At 35.4% G+C, this 14,386-nt stretch overlaps 1 long non-coding RNA gene across 4 annotated transcripts in view; it reads left to right on the top strand.

Annotated features, from left to right (window-relative positions):
- Positions 1-404: 404 nt before the first annotated feature.
- Positions 405-14,386, top strand: part of LOC122221399 — a 75,581-nt gene continuing 61,599 nt past the window's right edge. For 3 of the 4 annotated variants that reach the window (XR_006203191.1, XR_006203189.1, XR_006203188.1), the window contains exons 1-2: positions 405-512; positions 896-1,034. This is a non-coding gene — a long non-coding RNA (uncharacterized LOC122221399). Of the gene's footprint in view, positions 513-736; positions 790-895; positions 1,035-14,386 lie in introns of those variants that run through there. The other variant, XR_006203190.1, reaches the window with a different exon arrangement.

The raw sequence follows: 14,386 nt of genomic DNA, 5'->3' as shown, positions 1-14,386 counted from the left end.
TGCTGACAGTGCGGTGCCTGCTTGGGATTCTCTCTCTCCCCCTCTCTCTCTGCCCCTTCCCCTGCACAGTCTCTCTCTCTCTCTGTCTCTCTGTCTCTGTCTCTCTCTCTGTCAAAATAAATAGACTTTAAAAAAAAAGATTAAAAAAAACTGTATAATGAATGACCTCTCACTACCATCTTTACTCCTTTTATTCCAGTTCCACTCATTCCCCCGTAGGCATTATTTTCAATAGTTTACTTTTGTCCTTAAGTTTTAGGCTCTTTTTTTTTTCCTCTAAATAAGCAATAGTAGTTTCCATGTTCTGTGTGAAGTATGCTCACTCATGCTTTCCTCTCCTCAGAATTTTGGTAGGAATCAGCAATGCAAGTCATTGGCAGAAGCAGTGTATGGGAGGGAGGAGCATGAGGTTGGGTGTTGATTCCCTTGGTTGCCTTTCTGGGAGCTCACAATAAGCTTGCCGGATCCCTGGAACAAAGGTCACAGTCCAGTTAAGAGGTCTTCTCCTCCAGGTAACTGTTCCCTCCACTTGTCTTTTCAGTCCTAGAGGTGTGAATCATCACTGCTGTTCTCAGCTCTGGGGTGAGTTCACCATCCTTGTGGGTTTCCGGTATGCTAACCATAGCTTTGTGAATAGTTATGTTAAACTCCCTGCAAACGAATCAATTAGAGGGCACCATCTGTTTCCTAGGAAGACCCTGACTGACACTGTTAACAGTGGCATTCTGCTGTTCTTTTCATATCTGCAGGAGTGTTAACCCAAGGCCAAACTGACCTGGTCTTTGTTATGTAAGACAAAAAGATATCTAATTAAGTCTTCTCTTTTTTAAAAAGAGTAAAGTTTATAGTGAACAGTGAACTGAAGCTTTGTCTCACTAAGATGGCTGTTTTTCAGTGATGGGAGGGCCACGTGGATATACAGAAACATGATGCATCATCACTGTAGTGCTCCAGTCAGCCCCCTCAGTAAGAATCTCCCAGCGCAAGAGTCCAATACTCTGACCTGCTGAAAATGCAGCACACTTTCTCCATAGGTAAGTAAGGACTCTCCTTAAAGACTGCTCATATTTCTCTTCCTTATAAATGAACTCAAATACGTAGTTGAAAAGTTAAAAAAAAATCATTCCTATATCTTGCCATATCTCGTCAAACTTACTCTTAACACCAGAAGAATACAGGGTCTCTAAAAAGAATATACAGAATATAAGTTCACATTCCATTGTTGTCTCAGACCTTAACTGCAAGTGTTAATTTTTGTATGCTGCTATATTAAATAACAAGCTATTGAAAAGAACAGATTTTTCTCTAGACTAAATGGCCACACTACCGTGTTTCATCATTTTTTAGGTCTATTTTTTATACTTGCATACTTTCCTTCATTGTTGATATTGTGATTTTCTCCCCAACATTATTCTAACACCTCTTTTGAAGAGCAGTCATGGCGTTTGGAGTGGGAGGCTGGCTTTGACCTTTCTCACAGTTCCAGAGGGATAATCTCATTCTTTTGCCACAATCATTGTTTCACGCATGACACTGTCAGGACTTAACACACTATTCCAACGGAAGAAATTGATTGGTTCACACGTGGCAAGATCGGGGGGGGGGGGGGGGGGGCAGGGCAGGGGGAGAAGCTATATGCACCAAATGTGAATTTGAAAGCACATTGCTGGCATCATATTTCTGAGCTATGAAAAGCCAGCCTAAGGATAAAACCAAACACAGGGTTATGAAGCTAAGAGGATTCTAGAATTGACATCCTGATTGCACTGTGACTGATGGCCACCATACCATGGGTGTTTTCCTAGTTGCATAATTCAATAAATTGTTTTATCTGGTTTAAGTTGAACTTTTGCTGTTTACTTTAAAAGTCACCGATAGACTTTTCTGGCAATTAACCAGAACTCCATTCTCTGTCCTGTTTGTCACTATGTTGGTCTTAGTGTCATCTAAGTGTCATTAAAGTGTCACCCAGACTTTAATTTCTATCTTGGGTATCTATTTGATGCAAATAGTAGAAAAGACCAGTCAAGCTTGAAGGTTTACTTCTATCAAATACCTAGGATTATAGGAGAAAGCCTAACAGTTGCTCTATATCATGGCCATCAAATAGTATTCAAGCTTTGTGGTAACAAATTTTCTCACCACTTGGAGCTCATTTTTGCACCCTTAATATGTATGTTCAAGAAGGCTGAACTGCCGGATGCCTAATTCCTAGATCAATGAGAAGTATTTGTACCTACCGATCGCTGCAAGAATACACATATGTGTGCGGTCTGGGGAGACCCTTCTTCCTGCCAGGGAAGGGAACTAGAATAAATATAGTGGATTATTCTTTAAATGGTAGACATTATTCTTTTTTGGCACTTACTTGTTATTCATTGGACTCATTAGAAAGTCTGATGCTAAAACAGTTGGAATAGCAAAAATTACAAATTTACAGCATATTGCTGAATTTCAATGCAGTGATACTTCTTTCAGGCATCATGTATTATGTCAGAACATTGTTTTAATAAATTAACAGCGCCAGAAAAAAAATAAGAACGGAAATAGCTTGCCATCTTTGGCATTGTAATTCTCAATGCTCTCAAAGCCTGACACCTAAAGCACAACAGGAAAAGCCTGAATTATAACGTGACCAATTCAAAGATGGCCCCAGAAAAGAGTTTCCTATGATTTGAGATGTCAAGGTCCATCAGTAACAGCTTTGCTCATCAACCGAAAGTGCCAACTTCACTGACACGGTTTAATTTTCCTCAACAATATTCAACTAGATTCCTTCTGCGGCTTCTCCTAGAATATATTGTCACTCTACAATTTGTTGTTGTTCTTGTTGTTCTCATAATCCTAAACTGTATTACCCTGATAGTATCCTTTTAGGTATACTCATTTTATCCTTTTGGGTAGATACCTGGAGAGAGGGAACAGTGTCCCTTTTCGCTTCTTGCACCACTACTAGGGACTTCTAATGTATAGCCATATCCAGTTACTCTCTCCTTCTGGCCACACTGGAGGATTACACTTCCCTGGCCCCATGCATTTGTGGCTGCTCATGTGAGTATTTATACCCAGTAAAATGTGATTGGAAGTGGTGTTTGTCACCTCTTGGCTGAGATAGTGAAAGAAATCTATGTGCAATTCTCTAGTTTCTCTTTCCTCACAGCAGTGAGCCAGGAAGGTGTGTATCCAGGTGAAATGCTGTAAGATAGCAAATTGCCATCCCCTTGGACCTCTGAGTAAAGCTTCCTTATCTTGTACAGTTTAAACACCATGTAAATTCAGTCCTATTAAGTCACTAAGATTTGGAGTTTACTCTCTCAGAATAAGAATAGATTATTAATGCAATCATGTATATGAGAAATAATTATTAAATTTATATTATTTAATTGGCTTTTAATCAAATCAGCCCTACTCACTTATCATCTGCCATTTGGGGCTCTTTTCTTAAAAGAAAAAACTTTTTAAAAAGTTAGGACAGCATATTTGTTTTTCCCTTTCCTTCAGTATAGGTGCAACTGTTTGTCCTGGGTGAAAAAATTCTTTAAAAAACTCTGTTAGAAGTTCTTACACGGGGACCAACTTAACATTTCAAACACCTTGAGACCTAAGTGGGTTGTCTTCTGTACATTCTGATGGGAGTAACAGATCCTTAGCCTTTTATCACATTTTTAAGTGTCCAGAACCACAAATATATATAACTCCTAGATTAGGTGAAATCTGGAATTTCTATAGAACAGGTCCTTAATATATTAATATATTTAGGACAACTGAGAAAGTTGAAAGGAGATGTCCTTTGTCTATCGTTCTCTCATAAACATATAAAATAGTGAATTAAACTAACCAGATATTTCCTCACATCTCAAAATGTTCCTTAAAGTAGACATGCTAAGTCACTGACTCTTAAACTTTTCAACTAGTTTTGATCTCATTTAAATTGATGAAAGAGGCATGCTTGGGTGGCTCAGTTAAGTGTCTGACTTCTGTGGCTCAGGTCATGATCTCGCGGTTCGTGGGTTTGAGACTTGTGTCGGGCTCTGTGCCAACAGGTCACAGCTCAGAGCCTGAAGCCTGCTTCATATTCTGTGTCTCCCTCTCTCTCTCTGTCTTTCCCCTGGTTGCACTGTCTCTCTCTCTCTCAAAAATAAAATAAACATTAAAATTTTTTTAATTAAAAAATATATTGATGAAAAACAAAAATACAGACTCAAAGAAAAATCTTTAAATCACTCATTTTGTAACAACAGATCATGCTACATGGTCAAACAGTCATATCATTGGACCAATATAATATTCGAATAGTTCATATCACCTTGATGAAGTCAACTATCATGTTAATGTATAACCACTAAGAGACTGATACCAATCCACATCCTTATAAGTTTTTACAGTATGAGTCTCTTAGTAATCTATTTCAACTATTTCTAATAAGTATTCAATTACTAATAGGTTGTTGATTCACATAACCCAATGAACGTAGCCCTTATCCCAACTTCCAGAAAGACTTGAAAATAATAATTCTGCTACAATACACTCAAAAACAATGGTGCCAGAAAGTCTGAATTGTCATGATGTTGAAGACATTCTTTCACTGCATATTCCAAGGAATAAACATTTCTGGCTTTGTGAGCCACTTTTTCTCTTAGTATCCTATCTTTTATCTCCACCAGGTCATGGTTTATAAGCAAAAACAAACAAGAAGAAAAAAACAAAACTTCTATCTCCTGGTCATCACTTTGAGTACACATATCCTTGCCTGAGTTCATGAGAACCCATTAGTATTCATCTACCTTTACCTATCTCTAGACTTCATAAACTAGATGAACAATTAGTCACAAACCTTGTGCTATGCAAAATAAATGTTTCATTTTTTTCTCACATCAATGAAGTTGCTTATTGACCCACACAGCGAATGAATATATCAAGATTTGCGATATGGTTACTCATATGTGTCTGTGTCTTGGGTCATATGGTGATGCCAGGTCATTCAGAATAAAGATCATGTTATACTTATATCTGTGACTCTTACAAGCTTCTAGTGCATTACCTTGAACATAGCATGTCCTTGGTAAACATGCCCTTACTTATAGTTACACACTGGGTGGGTGGGTCGATGGATGGATGGATGGATAGATAGATAGATGATAGACAGATAGATAGATATATGACAGATGAATAAATGCTACCAAATCAATGGAAATAAGAAAGCAGTGTGTTACTTTATATATATATATATAATATATATATATATATTTATATTTATAATATATATTATATATATATATATTATATATATATATATATTTGAATGTAGGAGACTAATCCCAGATTTTGCCACTAACTAGCATTAACTACCCAGAAATTTTAGACAAGTTAGTTACCACTGTGGACTCCAGATTCATCATCCATAAAATAAGGGAGCTAAGATTATGTGGTCTTTTGTCACTTCTTTACTATTAAAAGTCTGTGATGGATAATTGCCCACTAAGCTTGGTACTATAGTATTTCAAGTCTCTCTCCTTTTCTTTTCATCAGTGGCCTTAAATATCTTTAAGTAACTGTCCATTTTTCTTTCACCAATAATCCTACACAGGCTGAAATAGAAACCCTACAGAGGAAGATCAAGGAAGAGCCTGTAACTTTGATCTTTAGTCTCTAGGTATAAAACAGCCCAAGGATAAGAAGCAAAGAAAGGCAATGTCAGACTAGGCAGGCTTGAGAAAAAAATGGATGATCTGCAGGGGGGGAAATCTGGAGTTAACTATTTTGCAGAGAGTTTCTGAACAAAAAGTTGGGGCTTTGAAGTGAAGGAAGTTGCAAGGAAGAGGAAGTTGATGATTCACCAAATGACAGAGAAATGTGGTGATAAAATGGGTTAGATGTGTCTGTATTCTGGGGAGTCTGTAACTGGAATAAGACACTCTGAAAAGCCATGAGTAGAATATACTAAATTGTTTTATTCTCACATAGAATGGAAGAACTCATTTCCTGATACTACAGACATGATAGAGGCAGTAGGGAGTGGCAACTAATGGCATCGGTCTAGGATTCAGACAAATTTACCCCTTGGGTGACTTTCTGGCAAGTATCAGGTCTCAGTTTCCTCATCAATAGTAAATACGGCTACACCATGGGGATGTCATGAGGATAAAGACAAAGCTTTTGTAGTCCCAGCTCAGTGTCTGGCATGACTAAGTGTTCAATCATTATTAATTATTATTAGTCATGAGGAAGAAAATAAGATAGTCTATTGTTTGAAGGCCTTTTGTCTCTGATTGAATACGGCCAAGTCAGAATGAGGGTGGTTGGAAAGGTACCAAAACCAGCCCAGGAAAGCTAGCACAAATGTGGCTGGTGAAGAGCTATCAAGTAGTAGGACTAAGGGAGCAAGTTTTCAGAAATTGCCTCCAACTGAATTTGCATCCAAACCAGAGATTAAAGGCAGTTTCAGAACTAGTGAGAGTTGACAGCTAGAGTCTAAACTGGGTAATTTACACCAAGAAACCTCCCATTTGTGTTTGGTCATTACTCTGCCTGTCAAGCAGTAAACCACTGTTCGATTCAATCTAGTCTTCAATACCATAGACAAAGTCATCAATAGCTCTTGTTAGTTTTTATAGGTTAAGCATTGAAAACATTTGATCTTATCTCTCAATTCTGTTTCTTTTATTTAGCTTTTATAAGATTAAGAGAGAAAGTGTATGTGGCTGGTGGGGAGGGGGAATGTGACAGCTTTTAAAAGATCTTCTCCAGGCAACTGGAAACTGAAACACAAATTTAATTGATCATTTTAATTATCTTCCCCCAGACTTAAAAATGTACATTGAAAAATGTTTCATTACATGGTATTTTAACTAAGACAATAATTTACATGTTAGTGACCGAGTGGCAACCAAGAAATTTTAAGACCCTTTTGCTGCATTTTAAATGTTAAAGCTATATATATTTAAATTTTCAACATTAGGCGTTGCAATTTCAATTCCACTTAGAATATGGTGAGGGAAAAGAAAAAGTAAATATAGAGTAATAACACATCTAATTAAAGCATGTTTTCTCCACTAAAGGCACATTTTTGACATAGATATGATATTAGACTTGAAGATGTTCCTTAATGTGTATATAGGAGGAAAATTATATATTTTCAAGATTTGTATAGGAGTCCCTAGAGTGATTTGGTTTCTCAAGCACATTTATATCTCATTTACTCATCTCCTATTGCCTTACACCTCAAAATGCACATTTTCTGACTCCTAACTGTACAACTCATCAAGTGCCAAATTCAAGAAGGTACAAGGTATCATTCAATGTAAGAGATAAAAAGAGACACATTCAAAAAGCATTTGAAAGCTTTAAGCAAAAAGTTCTATCTTATATTTCATGTTTCTAAATTCTGGTTTCATGGAGCAAATTCCAGAAATGAAAAGAAATGAAAATCTCCTGATTTTCTTTATTTTCTTAAATCTGTCTTTGTTACTTGTGCTCTGTCATATACTACTTGTAAGAAAATCACATACATATTCAAAATAAGATATTCATGTTTAATATGTTGATGGAGAATTCTGTTTTCATAAAATGACTTTTATGATTTTTTTCAAACAATAAGCTCTTAACAAGCATGCTAAACGACAATGCAAATACATTTATTTTGTTTTCAAAATCGTGTTTCTTGAGTGGAACAAACAAAAAGCTTAGCCAAATTGATTTTATTTTGATTATTTAATACATGTAGATAAATTGTCTTTCTCAAGTTCCCAGACTTTGGAACAGTTGGATCAGCATATTTACAACATTATAATACACCATTGACATTGGCATTGGGAAAACAGGAAAGATGAAAAACTAAAACAATAAACCTCAAATTTCACAGAATTATATTTTTCACCAATAACTTTGCCACCCAGGAGACACCAATTAAAGATCATTATAAGAACAAACAGCAAGTGCACAAAATTATGCTTAAAAAACATATGGTAGGAACATCATGGAGAAAGCAAGTTCAGAAATGAACTAATTAGAACTACAGAAAGTGGGGCACCTGGTTGGCTCAGTTGGTTAAGTTGCGCTGGGCTCTGTGTTGACAGCTCAGAGCCTGGAGCCTGCTTCAGATTCTGTTTCCCTCTCTCTCTCTGCCCCTCCCCAACTTGTGCTCGGTCTCTCTGTCTCTCAAAAAGAATTAAACATTAAAAAATTAAAAAAGAAAGAACTAAAGAAAGTAATAAGAATATCTTTAATTATAACTATATTATCAGATCAATGACACAAATAGTTATTACTTTTCTTTTCCTTAATACCTTCTCTATCTCATCTTACCATATCTGTTTGAACTAACACAGAAGTAAAATGCTGCAAAATAATAACACATTTTGGAAGGTATTATTTTTAGTAGACATTTTTAAATGTTTATTTATTTTTGAGAGAGAGAAAGAGAGTGTGGGGAAGGTGCAGAGAGAGAGAGGGACAGAGCACATGAGGTGGGCTCTGTGTAGACAGCGCACAGCCCCATATGGGGCTCAAATTCACAAACTATGAGATCACGACCTGGGCCAAATTGGACGCTTACCCAACTGAGTCACCCAGGCATCCCTAGTAGACTTTGATTAAGAATAGGTTTTTTTTTTTTTTCTTACTTTACATAGGAAATAAATTATTTCTTTACAATTTTTTCTAGGTAAAAAAATGTTTAAAAAATACTAACCTTTTTCATATTCCGATCATCTTCTCTCTCCTCCCCATTGATAATTCTCTATTTGGGGCGGGGGGGGGTGGCAAGGAAGTTGTAATTTCAAGTTTTTATTGGAATTCAGTTAGTTAACATACAATACAGTGTAGTATTCAATTCAGGTGCAGAATTTGGTGAGTCATCACTTACATACAACACCCAGTGCTCATTACAAGTGCCCTCCTTAATACCCATCACCCATTTAACCCATTCCCCCATCCACCTCCCCTCCATCAACCCTGTTTGTCTTCTTTGGCCAAGAGTCTATTTTATGGTTTGCCTCTCTTTCTCTTTTTTCTCCAATGTTCATTTGTTTCTTCATTCTCTGTTTTTTTGTTTTGTTTGTCTCTCTTTCTCTCCTCTCTCTCTCTCTCTCTGTCCACTTTCTGCTTGATTTCAAAGTTTACTTAAGGCATATATTTCTAATAAATTGAATAAGTCATTGACATGACTAAATATATTTAAAAAGTTAAAAAAATTAAATGGTTAATAATACCATATCAAGAGTGATGCAAATAAAGTCCAACTAGAAAACAGATGGCAGAGTGTAAAGTTTGACCACTCCATGTGACTTTTAACCAGTATTTACATTTCTTTGAAGTTTAACTATTTATGTAGGTTATCTTGTATATTAATTTTATTCTCTACCACTAAAAAAGTTGCTAAGGGTAATAAATAAACACTAAAAAAAAAGTTGTTAAGGGCAGATGATTCTGAAGAATCATCTTCAACTGTTTAAGTTTCTAAATTTTATAGGTAGACTTTGAACTAACTCTCAGCAGCCATTCCAGGCAATAATATGAGCTGCTTTCTCCTCCTCCTCCTCCTCTCCCTCCTCCTCCTCCTTCTGCTTCTTTCTTCTCCTCCTTCTCCTTCTTCTTTTCTTCTTCTTCTTCTTCTTCTTCTTCTTCTTCTTCTTCTTCTTCTTCTTCTTCCCTCCTCCTCCTTACCCTCCTCCTCCTCCTCCTCCTCCTCTTCCTCCTTCTAGTTTTAATGACTTTTGTTAATTCATATCTTCAACTTATATTTCTTTGTTGACATTTCTATCTTAAGTATCTTAAGGTTCTTTGTATAGATAATTTGTTCCTAAGGATGCCTCAATGCTATCTTATTGAATGATAAGTATTGTATAAGACCAGCAGAAAGTGTTTCAGAGACTCAGAGCTTTCAGAAACAAGGTCTCTTAAAGCTTGCTTACACAAATGAAGATCCACTGAAATTTAGCACAACTTCATTCTCAGGAGCAAGACATAATGTTCAAAATAAGTGACTAAACTCCACCTCATAAATTATGTAAAGTTGGTCAAAGAATATGATATATGAAATGATAGAGAAATTCCCTAGAATTTTTGACCCTGATGTCTCATCAAATAACTTTGGTCAATAAGCATGTACGGTAATCATTTTGAAAATATTTAACCAACTGTTTTCAGTCTCCTTATTTAAAACTCCAAGGATTTTTTGAAGACAGCTTGCCATTACCTATCTCCAAAATAGCAATGCTATACCTCTATTTCTTACCTTAAAATAATCCTTTTTTTTTTAAACCATCTAGCCATATTCGGTGCTTCATAATAGGATTAAAGGAGTTAGCATTTATCAGGTCCCTGCTATATGCCTGGCACTAACTAGTTACTTCAAAAATGTACAAAATTAAATCCTAAAAATCAGAATTCTATTTCTGGCAATAGAATAATGAAAGAGTCAGGTAATTATCTGTAACAGAAAATGAATTTAAAATAGACTGAAATTATTCAAAATAATCACTTCAAGAACGAACTAGAAATGACCAAAGACAGGCAGCAACTTGAGAAGTGCTTACTCATCAAAGTGTTTATTCATCCAAATCTGCTGTTTCATTGATTGAGAAAGATGAATCTTTGGTCTTTCTACAATGGATTGTTTTCATCTCCAACTTGGAGGATGAAAATCACAATATTACTTGCCAGAAGTAGACATTTGGTTCAAGGTGCAAAGCACAACAACTAGAAACCAAAATGGAGGAGGTTGGAATCAAGATATTCATCATAGAAAGACTGAGATAAGCTCTACATACATCCCTGAATGACTTCTAAAATATGTATGCAAGCAGGACAAAGAGCCCAGTGAAAATTAAAGCCTTGAAGAAATTTGAAAAATTGCTGCATTTTGAATGCATTCCTCAATCCACAGCTCAAGGAGCAGAGGATAGAAGATTTTTTTGGCTTAAAAAAAAAAAGATTTATTGGCTTTTGGTGTCTGAAAACAGCCTCTGTCTAAATCATTGGCTGACTTGTGAACTACACAAGCACAATGTAGACCCCTAGGGACCAAGGCTAGACAAGAATGACCGGAGACATCAGTGGATACACACGGCAGAGAAGATAGATTTCACATTTGAGGACCAGGAAAGTTCATTACCTCCTAGAACAAACAAACAAATAAAACCAGCAACTCCCCAGAAAAACAAATAGAATTAAGAGTCACTGCAATGAATTATCTAGTATCTGGCTTTCGGTTGAAATTATTAGACATGCTAATAAACTGACAAATGTAACTCATAATCAGAAGAGAAAAAAAAGGAGTTCAAATGCTGGATAAAATACACAAAAAATTAAAGCAATTACAATATGTATGTTCCAAATTTAAAGGAAAATCTTCCCAAGGAATTAAAAGAAAATGTGCTAATAATAAGTGAGCACATGGAGATCTCAAAATAAATTAAAAGAAAAATTTAAAAACAAGTAGGAATTCCAAAGCTGAAAAATAATAACTAAAGGTAAAAATTCAACTAGCTGAGTTCAACAGCAGGATTGAATGACAGAAAAAAAATTATATGTGAATTTGAAGATATATCAAAAGAAATTATCCAATCCAAAATGTAGAGGAGAAATAATTAAACAAAAGAATGATCTAAACCAGAAACTAAATCTTTCAAGGATCCCTGAAACTGAAAAGTCTTTAGCTAGAATCAATATTATTTAGCTAAATCTTTACCTAAAAGAAGAAGAAATGAGTGAAATACACATTACTAATATTAGGAATGAAAAAAGGGATATCAATACAGAGCCTACAGATACTAAAAAGATAGGGAAATATTATGAATATTTCATGCCAAAAAATCTTTTACAAAAAAGTCTTTGAAGGACAAAAATTATTAATATTAACTCGAGAAAAATGGATAATTTGAATATTACTATATTTATTAAATACATAAAGTTGGTTATTTAAAATCTTCCCTCAAAAAATATAGGTCTAGATAGCTTCACTGGTGAATTCTATCTAGAAATTATGTCAATCTTGACCAAACTTACACAAAATAAGGAATATTTCTAAATGTTATGGAGCCGATATTACATTGTGATATATTTTATACACACATTATATTATATTACATATATTATACTGATAACCAAGGCAGACAAAGACATCATATGAAAACAGCAGATCAATATTCTTTATGAACATAGATAAAAATCCTTAACAAAATATTAGCAAATCAAATTCAGCAATATAAGGATAATGCATCATGATCAAGAGACATTTATCCTAGAAATGCCAGTTTGTTTCAAATTTTAAAACCAATCAATGTAATCCATCATATCAAAAGATACTCACCTATGAATTACTTTCTCCCCTGGCACATACTTCAACTCATTTTATTTTCAGTCTTCTATGTAATTGTACTTATTCTTGTTTTTTAAATGAGGAATCGGAGATCAAGAGGGATTCAGTAATTGACCAAATGTCACATATCATATAAAAGGGAATAAGAATTTTAGCTCCATGCTGCCTGACCCTAAATTACTGTTTTCACTGTGGACTCTATCTCCCACTGCTGACCTACAATAACATAAAATATATACATGGACAGATGAGAAGGTCTTGAGAATCTCTTTAATAGTTTGTGCAGGCTCCAGTAGTACCTTTGCCAACATCCTTTATGTTCTGGGTAATAAACACTTAATCCAAAGCAGTACATTCCATGCTGCCAGACCATAATAACTGCTTCACTTCCCTTACATAGCACCAGACACCCAGACTGCAGTCTCAGTAACAGTTTTGTAAGCTATGAACATGAAACATTAAATACATAAAAGTTCCCTATGTTCCTTTTGGTTAAGAAAAGACTGTCATCCTATCTGAGGTCCAAGGACAAATGCAAATGCAAAGAAAGGGCTTGAGTCCTGCTTCAGAAGATGCTTTCTGTTTTCCACAAATAAAAGCAGCATGGCAGCTCCAGTGAGTTAGTACATGTAATTAAAATCTATAACATGAGAAATAAAATGCTCTTCTGTATATAAACATGCATGCATGCTCTTGCATTGAGCCTACAAGATCTTTTGAAGCATTTAAACAAAAATATTGTGAAGCAAAACAATAATTGACTGTGTGAGAGCATTTGAGACATGGTAGTAAACCCCATGGGAAGTCAGATTAAACTCATTCTTTAGAAATGCTTCTAAAGGACGTTTCAAAAAAATATTAACATTGAAATGTGCAAAACTCTTCTTTAATATTTAAAAAAATGGTTAACACAGAACTTTCAGATTTAGACATCCAAACGCTAACTAACATCACTCTGTTCTGTAGCACCCATTTCAAGTCCCGTCCTCAATTCCTTTCCCAGATTCCACATGGACCTTCAAACTTTCTTCTATAAATATCATTATGTAGTTAATATCTAGAAATATAGAAATAGAAATTCTATTTCTATAGAAATATAGAAAAATATAACTATCAAATCTGTTTATAAGATCAGACACATTCATTTAAATAATATCATAATACACACACTTATACAAATATTTATATTTCCTTTACTGGTACTTCTTACTGCTGAATTTTTCTATTTCTGGTTTCTGTACTAGGATCTTTTTCTTCTTCCTTAGTGACTAGTTTATAGTTATGCCTATAAAGGATGCCCATGTATAGATCTAACAGTGATGAATATCAGCACACTGGAATAAGATTTGAGGAAGACTTTGTGCAGCTAATGATGTCTCAAGTCTGAAAATTAATATCCAAATTAATTGATTAGAAATGTAGGTGTAAGCTTAAGAACCATCTGGATTGCTTGTTAAAAATAGGAGTTCTCTGCTTCTGCCCACAGATGAATTCCAAGAGGAATCTACATTTTTAAAAAATATTCCTGGGGTGCCTACGTAGTTCAGTTGGTTAAGCATCCAACTTCAGCTCAGGTCATGATATCATGGTTTGGGAGTTTGAGCCCTGCGTCAGGCTCTGTGCTGGTAGCTTAGAGCCTGGAGCTTGCTTCAGATTCTGTGTCTCCCTCTCTCTCTGCCCCTGCCCCCCTCAAAAATAAAGAAACATTAAAAATTTTTAAAAAGAAATATTCCTGATGATTTATATACTTATACCCGGATAATCTTTGGCACCAGACTTTAACTTGGAGAACGGTTCATCCTTTTATAGAGGTTAGACTTTTCTTGGGTGTTTTTAGAGGGACTATAATTACTGGCCACAAGGCAGTGACTCACCAAAAGACATGGTCCTGCGGATGGTACGTGTCAGGATACAGGAACTTCTAGCAATAAGTCTTAGAGGGGCAGTTAAGTATTACTTAGGTTATAAATTACCAAAGGAACCACAACTATTAGGCACTCTGCCCTCATCTCCAAACAAGGCCTTGCTGGAAAAAAAAAAAACCTACCCTCACCAGCTTATACGTTT

The sequence above is a fragment of the Panthera leo genome, chromosome B3, assembly GCF_018350215.1.
Source record: "Panthera leo isolate Ple1 chromosome B3, P.leo_Ple1_pat1.1, whole genome shotgun sequence".
NCBI lineage: Eukaryota > Metazoa > Chordata > Mammalia > Carnivora > Felidae > Panthera > Panthera leo.
This window is presented reverse-complemented; position numbering and strand designations above follow the sequence as displayed.